At 37.9% G+C, this 11,078-nt stretch overlaps 1 long non-coding RNA gene across 1 annotated transcript; it reads left to right on the top strand.

Annotated features, from left to right (window-relative positions):
- The first annotated feature begins 1,355 nt into the window (after positions 1–1,355).
- On the top strand, positions 1,356–10,290 carry LOC140151072 (uncharacterized). The gene is made up of 3 exons (XR_011858895.1): positions 1,356–1,433; positions 3,749–3,853; positions 10,227–10,290. It is a non-coding gene; the product is annotated as an uncharacterized lncRNA (long non-coding RNA).
- Positions 10,291–11,078: the final 788 nt, after the last annotated feature.

The raw sequence follows: 11,078 nt of genomic DNA, 5'->3' as shown, positions 1-11,078 counted from the left end.
CTACTTCCCCTGGGGAGGGTAAAATCGGGGGGGGGGAGTTTTTGGTCAGCCGAAAGAGAGGCAAGCAATTTTTTGGCAAGCCGAGACGAGACAAGCGATTTTAGGCATACATTCATCTGGCGCCTTTTAAGGGGAGGGGTAAACCGTATTTTTTTTTTTTTTGTGCATTTTACATCCTACTTATGTGAAGACGACACAAAATATAAAATTTCATCTTATTTGCATAATAATGGACGGCCATCTTGGATTTGGAGTACATGTAAATCCCGGAGTTTCTTGGGAAAACGATAAGCTATTTGAATTATTATTTTCTTCAATACATACAATAAAGTATGTTACAGTGCGTAACAGAGCCCTTTTTGAGATGTTTTAACACTTCAAGCGTCATTTTGTGATGCGAAAATAAAAAAAATTGAAATTTTGGCCAAAATCGGGCAAAATTTCAAAACATATCGTACCGCCACAAAAAAAGGGCTAAGTTACGCATTGCAGTATGGTTGCCAGAAGAACATGTCCGGATTACAACCTCCTACTACTTTCCATTAACGAGAAAAACTCCGGGGTTTGTCGTCAAACAGCCATTTGAGAAAAACGCCTTTAAAACCTAGAAACACATAATTTGCATATTATGCAAATTATTTCAGGCATCAATACAATTTTGCATACTGATTCCTAAGGTACTTGAATTTATTTACTGTTTCTAGGCCTGTAATGTGTTCCTTTTAAAGGAGAAAATGTTAAATATAGCCGGCTGAAAAACAATAAAAAACAAAAGAAATTACAAGATCTTATTTTCTTTGGTTTTTTTAAAATTGTTTTTGGACTTGCATTTGCGTGAATTGGCACACTCAAATTGACGATAACTTGAGAGCCCAATGCCCGATTTGAGTGAAACAAAAAGCATATTTTTCTCCTCAATGTAAGTGCCAAAAGACCCTATTTTCTGGAATATATGGCTCCCCCTTAAATAAAACGCTCTAAAAGGGCTACGGAAACACTTAAATATCCAATATCGATATCTAGACCATTTAAGGTTCCCAAATCGGGATCCCAAAGATTTGGCATGTGCAAAGGGGTGGGGAAAGAGTGGGGGGGGGAGGGGCAAGCTGTGAGGAGGTGGCAAGCTTTTTTTGCACGCCGTTTGGAAATTTTACCCCCGCCCGGATGCTCATAATCATTCCACAGCCCCATATGAAGTTAACATAGCCGAAGTATTTTCAACCCGCATTTCGCAAACTCTCTAATATGACGAGTATTGCCAATTGGTTACAGGATCTTACAATGAAATGAGATACCTCTGCTCCTGAAATATGTGTCTTAACTTGCAAATAATATTTTAACTATTTCGTCAACAGGGTCATCAAGTTAGCGTGAAGAAAATTGACAAACGAAGGATTGAACTAAGCCAAGCGGTTATTCTTGAACTAAAATCGGTATGTTTGAATATTCATGATATTATCGTATCTATAACCATGATAACTATCAACAAAGCGATATAAACAAATGACCAAAATACTGCGAATTGTACATAACGATATCTACAATATGAAATTCTTCAAACCTGATTTTTTTTTGCATATTTGTAATGTTTACACATTTCCCAACTTGCTCCTAAATGGAATCGGGCAAATTTGTTGTCTTTGTAGGTAAATAAAATGGACAGTAACCCTTCCTGGCAGTTATTACAAATATGAACTTCAACATTGAATGAAGAATAACAAAATTAGAATTTGAAGGAAATCGTACATTATGGCTTTAAAGCATTGAAGAAAGAGTATCTCTTTATTGCATGCTTAAAGTGATCGGAAAGAAAAATAAAATGTTAATTATTGGTATGCCGAAGTGTACGGGGGACTTCCCTGGCATTTAACATATTGAGCGCCAACATTATCCGTATTGTGATCATATTTGAATTAAACATGTACATTTTTCTTCACTTTGTCCCATCCCGGTGAAGTCGTGCATGCAGACGGAACAATTTTGTCCTCTTGTAGACTTCTCCATAGTCCACTTGCCCATTGTGCATACTCTGGTTATATAAAAGTTAAACTCTGATTTGTATTAATTTGTGTACAATTGATAGATTTTCACATCCGATCTTTTCAGTCACCGTACTCCCTCTATTATAGTACATACATTTTAAGTCGCTGGGTATTACACGTTCCAGGCCCGCTACGGTGACCACTCATGTTATCACTCTGACAAATTCCATTCACTGTCATAGAGCAAATAGGTCTAGGAATTGAACGCAGCACCTGTCTCATCAAACCACTCTAAAGCTGAACAGACACGAGGCAATTTCCCAAGCAATTGTCTGTTGCAGACCACATCAGAGCACCTTGCAACAAGATTGCATCGTGTACCTTGGATTTGCAAGGTGAAATTGATACCCCGAGCAACATGCAAAAAAGTAGAGACATGCTCTACTTTCAAGGTTGTTGCATGCAATCTAACCTCCTCCAGCCAATCAGCTTTAGCGAACTACATTAGTTTCAAACGCTAAAAGTTAATTCAATTATATATATATATATATATATATGGGGTCATTTGGGTTAGAGAGTAGATCCGTTTGGACCTAAATTATTTGGCGGGGGGGCATTGGGTGAGAATATAACTTTTTTTAATGGGGTCTTTGTGTGAGAGCCTAAAGAAGCTTCGAAAATTGAATTGGGGTCTTTGTGTGAGAACCTAAAGAAGCTTCGAAAATTGAATTTATAATTCTAAATGACTTCAAATGGCTTTGTTATATTAACCAAATTAGTGATAGACAAGGCTCGTTGCTGTTCAGATGGAAATAAGGGTCTAGATCTTTGGGTGACAGATCTAAAGGAACAATATGGGGTCTTTGGGTGACACAGCATGTGCTGCTAATGGGCTCTTTTGGTGACAGCGATGGTGAAAAAGGTGGTCTTAACAGCCCTACATACGCGTCACCTCCAAAGTAGCCCCCCCCCCCTAGATTTCAGCACATCACATCAAAGCTCTCATTGGGCGCCCATTCCCTTTTTAAAGGAATTATTAATTCGGAAACAGCTCTACTTACAAAAAACAGAGGGCGCTATTTGAATGTGAAAAGACTAATATTTACTGCGCATCACTACTACAGGTTGTTTAAAATGTACGCGTATAGACGAATCCAATTTCACGCATTCCTACACCTCAATGGCAGCCATAGCTGCCCCCCTTAGGTCTATCTCACCTAAAATGTGAAATGATGCGGGAATATTAAACTGCATTCCATCACCCGTGGTACACGTAGACAAAAGAATGGTGAAAGTTTACAACACAATACAATTCAACATCGATTTTTAAGCGGATTTAATCTACCCAATTGGGCAGTAACAATACCAGTTTGGTGCAGACGGGAACCAGTAATGGCCGGCTGAATTCTGGCCATCACTTGGCTCGTTGGATTCGTCTATATGCATTTTAGTCAATGATACCCAAAATGTAATATTAATGCATTTTGATATGTAAATTGTGCATTTTAGGCAGAGGATATATTGCACCGTAGTAGACTAGTAGTAGTAGTAGTAGTAGTAGTGGTAGTGGTAGTGGTAGTGGTAGTGGTAGTGGTAGTGGTAGTAGAAGTAGTAGCAGTAGTAGTACTATTATTATAAAAAAAAAAGCTGCTGCTGTTGTTATTATTATAGAAGTAGTAGCAGCCGTAGACTTCTGCCATTAGTATTGGTATAGCAGCAGTATTAATGTTTTACTAATAATTTGCTATATTTTTATTTTCTTCCAGAATGTAATGGCTGATCATGAGAATATAGCACGATTTTATGGCGCATGCGTAGATAACCCAATCGTATGCATCGTCTATAGTTATTGTTCTAGAGGAAGCTTAAAGGTAAAAATGTCTCATTTGATAATGCATGTTTCTCAAAATGCTAGGAAATAAGCGTAGCTAGTAAAAAACACCCAGCAAACACAAAAACTTTTACAGAAAACAATTAAATGTCGGGTTATAATAAGGGTATAAAACGTTTTAAGTGTAAATCAGAGGATGAATTAAGGAAGCCCCATCATGCACTGTAAAAGTGTTATCACTAGAGTTTCAACTGCCACTTTACTTTTCAAATCCCATTGAACTCTGTGCAAAAGATGTTGTTTTAGAATTGCCCGTGTGTCATTATTACTTGGTCGATTTCAGATCTAAAGTGATGTATGCATGAAGGATAATTCACACCTTCTGTAGATAACATAAAATGTGAAATCGACCAACTTTTTGAAGGTGTTTTTACTGTAAATATATCTGTCCAAATTCAAATTTAACCATGCACGTGTGTATGCAGTGGGCGGGCAGTGGTGTCATGTTCACTCACACAGCTGTGCTAACCGCAAGACTTGCTGGGAAGTGCTTTTAAGAATCTTGCTGGGAAGTGCTTTTAAAAATCATCCTCTGAGTGTAAATCAAGCTTACCACCACACAATTTAAAACAATTTCGGAAGAAGGGAGTCTGCAAATTTGTTTCATTTTTATGAAGTACCCGACTACCTTTAGTTATACCAACTTCAACGGTGGGCATTAAAAAATAAAAGTGTTTCTAGATTATATTTTACAAAACATTGAGTTTTCGTGAATTTAACGCCTATGAAACACAATCTTAAAATCAAGAACAAAGACATAATTATGGAAATGTTCGATTTTTAGTTTGACAACACCAAGTGAATACTCACAACAATATTTCGTCCTACTCATCGGAGGACTTCATCAGGTATGACTGATATGGTCAGCTGATCCACTTTACTGGCAAACAAGTTTGGGTGGTTTCCGGTGTTCCTTAGTCGCTTTTGCAGACTTTAGTAGTGGATCTTAGACGTGACTTAAGAGGTATGCGCCCTCCTCACTCTGTTTAGGGTCTGGTGAACACCGGAAACCACCAGAGGATGATTTAAGCACTTCCCGGCAAGTCTTGCGGTTAGCACAGCTGTGTGAGTGAACATGACACCACTGCCCGCCCACTGCATACACACGTGCATGGTTAAGTTTGAATTTGCACAGATATATTTACAATAAAAACACCTTCAAAAGTTTGGTCGATTTCACATTTTATGTTATCTACAGAAGGTGTGAATTATCCTTCATGCATACATCACTTTAGATCTGAAATCGACCAAGTAATAATGACACACGGGCAATTCTAAAACAACATCTTTTGCACAGAGTTCAATGGGATTTGTAAAGTAAACTAGCAGTTGAAACTCTAGTGATAACACTTTTACACTGCATGATGGGGCTTCCTTAAATCATCCTCTGGGAAACCACTAAAACTTGTTTGCCGGGAAAGTGGATCAGATGACCATATCAGTCATACCTGATGAATTCCTCCGATGAGTACGACGAAATATTGTAGTGAGTATTCACTTGGTTTTGTCAAACTAAAAATCCAAAACGTTTATTTACGGAACAAACCTGATGAATCTTTTTAACAAAGACATATTATGACACTGCTAACCTGTAGATGTTAGTATTTTCACTTTCATTTTTTGTCAGTATCTAACTAACACATTTCTTGTCATATTTCATGAAAAAAGAGATTTGCAGTGTTTCTAGTTTTTAACAGGGAGAACGTTATTTTTCTAGTTTTTCCTAATTTTTAGGTCAAAATGCGATGTTTCAAATGCCTGCTGTTTTCTGTTGGACAGCCTTTAAGGTGTTAGCTTACATCTTGGTTATAACAAACAGGCATGGCCCCTCACAGTTGTAAAATAAAATCATTGTGTTTTAGGTTTTTTGTCGTAAAAAAACTTTAGTTGGAATCTGGATGTACTTGTGTGTGTATGTTTTTCGTTATAAAAACACTGTCGACATCATATCCAATTCTAATTGATACATTATCGTCTGGATTTTAGCAATTATTATAAAGCTTTAATGAATGATGATTGAATCTGTTTCAAAATATCCAACGCTAAACCGCAACTAGTTTTAAAGGTCATATATTGCTCGGACAACATCATATTATTGGCAAGCTAATATTATGAGGACAATGAAAATGACTCCTTTTTTGAGAAAATAAGACGTTTAAAATTTATATTCCGCAAAAACCAACTTAAGCGGCGAGTTCCTTCGAACGAGACAGATTTGGCCTAGAAAAAAGGTGACGTCATGAGAAGGGACTGTATAACATTGGTACGAAATATGAAGGATAAAAAGGAATGGCAGACTTTTATGTTAAGAAACGTGAATTTATAGGCGGACAAAATTGATGAAATATGCATATTCTTTTAACTATAGGCCTTTTTCTTAAAGTAAAAACACTGATTTCTTTACTGCACAGGAAGAATGAGCCTATAGGAATGTGACAGACTTAATATGAGTGAATTTTACTGACCCCTTCTTCCGTCAACCATTTGGTCCTTATCTAGATAGATTTTTGAAAACTTGCTAAACATTCTAACATAATGTTATTAGATGTTTGCCAAATATTTTGCAATAACATTTTAACATCATCATTCAATGTGTCTGCAGTGTTTTTGTTATAAACGGGGGGTCTTTCAGAGAGAAGGTTGAAGGGAGTCATTCAGTGAGACTGGGAAAAAATTTGGGTCAAGATATAAAAGTTGATAAAAATTTTTCGAAAATTTGAAAAAAATTGATAAAGTCCTAAACAATTTGTTTGAAGGGGGTCTTTTAGTGACAGGAGAACAAGTTACCCCAGCACACGCACCTTACCCGGAGTTGGACCGGGTAATTTCCTTTTATATATAGGCGAAAACTCTGTAAAAATTTCGTACAATAAATTGTTAGCCAAAAATCAATTTTGCCTATACTTTTTTACATAACCAGAATTTCCCAATTTTGCCTATATTTTTGTACATAACCAGAATTTCCCAATTTTGCAAGGATGCGCTCACATTATGACGTCATAGCGACATTATATGGGGAAAGTTTGTACTTATTTTCGTATCATGCATTGGCAAGAGCCAGAAAAATATAGATTTGATCTAATCTCTTTTGTTTGCCCTGTCATTGATACATGATGTATCAAGTTCGGGAGTCCATAAAGGGTGAAGGTTTAGTAACCTTTCCCCTGTTACCATGTGTTATTAGTGCAATCTGTTTAGTGAACGCAGATTTGATGCCTTGTCATTTGATGCCTTGCCATTTGTATAATAGTTGGATCTGTGTATCCCTAAAGGGTGAAGTACTAGCAACCTCTTCCCTTATTTTTATCACATCGTTAGTTTTTAATATTAGTGTGCAAGGTGGAAACCTGGAATTGCGTGTGACGGGCCCACGGATGTTCTCCTGCTTTTTTATCGAAAACCCCGGTGGTTTTCTTGTTTAACTCTGTTCCATACGTTCATGTACCATTATTATTAATATTATTATTATTATTATTATTATTATTATTATTATTATTATTATTATTATTATTATTATTATTATTATTATTACATGTATTATTAATTGGAATTTAAACTGATGATCTCAACACAAAATTAAGACGTACCTCAAATTTTCGGTCACAACTTTGACTTTCATCTGGAGACTAGCAACCCAAGTTTGGGATCAGTGACCTTTTGGACACTTGACCCCAAAACCCGGTCGTACACTCTTGGTAACTTGTATCGGCCCCCGTCACGGTTGAGAGATGGTTGGTTGACTCTGATGTGAATTGACTCCTTCACACCCCTTTCAAAGTATCTAGCGTCCCGGTCAATTTTGACCTCATGCATCCAAATCAACTTGGTAAAACTCTTTGAAGTGTGTTTGAATTGTACTTACTTTGTTTATAATGGAAATCACTATCAGCAAATCCATGGCGCGGCTATGGGGTCACCTGTATCCCCGAACGTCTGCAACTTATAATAGAACAATTAGAACAGGAAGCTATAAGATCAGCTCCCCACCCCCTTTGTGGTGGTTCCGTTATGTGGACGGGGTGTGGACGACACCCATGCAAAGTTAATGAAACAATACGCGGAGGAGTTTACGAGTCACTTCAACTCAATCGATCCGGACATCAAGTTTTAGGTCACTCGCATTCCTCGATACTCATACAGTCATCCAAGAGGACGGTACGCTAAAAATTATTTATTTTATTTTATTTTACAAATTCGGCTAAAATACATAAAAAAGCAAAGTAAAATTACGCAATACATACAAAAGGAAATAAAAGTAAAATAAAAAGACCCAATGGGCTAGCCAGGAAGAGTCAGAAGCATCAAGACACTGTCACCAAAAGGTGTGACTCCTCCAACCCATTGGGGCAATTACATAAAAAGATATACAATTGCACTGTTTAAACACATTGTGTGTACATCCACATCACAAGGATGCACCCGCCAGCCACCACATGTGTCTCCCCCCACCAACGAGCCAGGAACAAAAACCAGACCCATGCCACGCGGAGGCCACTCCAAATCATCCCCAAGCCACATTGCCCACAAGAAGGAATACAGCAAACATTCCCAACCCGGGGTCGACCCCAAGTGACTGGGACCCGGGACGAGTCCGGCATCCACCCAAAGCCAACAAATGAAAAGAGACAAATGCAGCAGCCGACAAGCCCACCCTCCTGATATGGATGTACACATTATTACAAGATGGAAATCTGCTCAGTGACCCCTACCTATCAGACACATGGATTGACCCCCCCCACCTCCTTTATAGATCAAAATCTATAGGAAACCGACCCACACGGATCAGTATTTGAACTTTGATTCATATCATCCTGTACAGCATAAACTGGGTGTAATCCAGACTCTTCACCACAGAGCGGACAGTATCATATCTGAACAAGAGGACACAGTGGAGGAGAAATTACACATTAACAGTGCATTAAAGAAGTGCGGTTATCCGAACTGGTCCTTTGACAAACCTAAGAAAGCAAAAGAAGTGAAATCCAAGAACAGTAACCAGAAGAATACAAATGTTGAGACAAAAGGACAAGTAGTTCTGCCCTACGTTAAATAGACTACTCCGTAGTCCACTTGCCCATTGTCATGAATGTGCATACTTTGGATATTGCATTTAAGCTTAAAACTCCGATTTAAATCATTTGTGCACAATTGATAGATTTTCACAACTGATCATCTTTTCAGTCACCGTACTCCCTCTGTATGTTAGCTTCCCAAGTGGACTACTGACTTTGCCTTGAGAGTTAGGCCAATTTCTGGCCTAACTAAAATTGGTGATGATGTAATGCATCTTTAAAAATGAATCTGGCTTGTGATTGGTCGCCCAGATCTCGTTATTGTTTAAATCCTCCCGACGCGTACTGGTACCATTATAACTATACATGGTACACAACTATCTAGGGAATGCGGCGCTTTTGTGCTGGTGGATGAACGTATGCATCTAGCGCGTATTGTACCACCATGCTTAGTCTTGTGGTTAGATTTTATTGATAAACAAGTATGATTGACAGTGTGTGAGTCCTGGGTAAAGTTCTGCTTAAAAGTGAAAGTCCATAGTCGATTTTAAATCGTAATAAACTGGCAGATTCTAAAATTAGAATTGTTCAGTATTGGAGTGCCATTACAGTTATGCCATTATGATATGTTGCATTCAATAATATAAGCCTACGTATACTTTACTTTTACTGTCACAAATATAATTATATAAACTTTTTCATAACCATTTTATACTAGTATTTTGATGTAATAAATATCAGTATAAATTCGAGTTCAACTGAATGCGTTCATCATGATTAATAACGTATTTTTATTTATCAAAAATCGACTATGGCATAGTCTATACGTTAAAGGAACTTCCGAAGCTCTGCAAAGAATTTTCGGCACCTACGGTATCAGAGTTTGCTTTAAACCCACTCAAACTCTGAGGCAGCTACTTGTCTCGCCTAAAGACAAAACTGAGAAGAACGACATTACCGGACCAATTTATTACATCCCCTGTCAGGGGAAAACCCTGAACGGCCAGTGTTCAGAATCATACATTGGTGAAACTGAAAGATCATTGAAACCCTAGACTCTAGATACTTTGAAATTTATTATTATTATTATTATTATTATTATTATTATTATTATTATTATTATTATTATTATTATTATTATTATTATTATTATTAATTATTATTATTATTATTATCCCCGAAGTGGACATTTTGCCAATTAAAAAAACATTTTTACCCTGGGGTATGTGGGGGCGGGGCAAAGCAAAGGGGGAAGAGGTGCACATAGCACCGCCTCTGATTATCAAATAATCACATCATGTGAACCAATTTAACAACATGTTTAACAATTATCTTTTGCAGGACATGCTGGCTGCAAAAGTTATGGAGGTCGAACTGAAAGACTCGTTGATCGTTGACATGGCCAAGGTACAGTGCAATAATTTATAATTTAGTTAGTTGAGTAAACGGGAGCACTTAAACGGGAAGAATCACTGTATTAGGTGACCTAATACTGTGGCCGCGATGGCGATTTATATGGTACAGTTTTTCCCTTAACTCCCTCTTTTAATCTTTTTATCTGCCAATTTCTTTTTCCCGTATGTGGGCATTTCTTATCATAACCCCGTACCCGCGACCCGTCCATGTACCTTTTGTCGTCATGTCCACTGGTCTCTGGTACGTAAGTGCGTGGCTCTGCGTCGTTTACGCAAGCGATGGCGTAGTGCGAGAACGCGGCGCCGACGCGCGAGTCTCGCGCGGACGAGACTCGCGCGGACAGACGAACACTCTCTATAATTAGTATTATGATAAGTAAAACAAGGTGAATACACTCATCAGGTTTGTTGATAACATAATCAAAAGCCTAGATATGTTTCAAACCAACTAAGCATTTTCCACCCTGCCACATCAGGTTGGAAAATGCTTTAGACATAACTGTGGTCTCTAATGGTCTAAGACCACGAACACGGCCGTGTTCTGACCCCTTAATGACCTTTGACCCCAAACATCTTTCAAAAATCCCATAGACAATAATGGCCGATGTTAACGCATGTTTGCCATGTTATTTGTGACAGAAGGGGCATTTTGAAGGTTTGTTCTTCTTGGACCGGAAGTGACCCCTGAATATAATGACATTTGACCCCAAATAAAAAATACCACGTGTACACTGGGTAACATCAATTCATATGTGAATATTATGCCCCTCTGCTATTT

The sequence above is a fragment of the Amphiura filiformis genome, chromosome 1 (genome assembly GCF_039555335.1).
Source record: "Amphiura filiformis chromosome 1, Afil_fr2py, whole genome shotgun sequence".
Taxonomy (NCBI): Eukaryota; Metazoa; Echinodermata; class Ophiuroidea; order Amphilepidida; family Amphiuridae; genus Amphiura; species Amphiura filiformis.
Note: the sequence above shows the minus strand (reverse complement) of the source record. Positions and strands in the feature narration are given on the sequence as shown.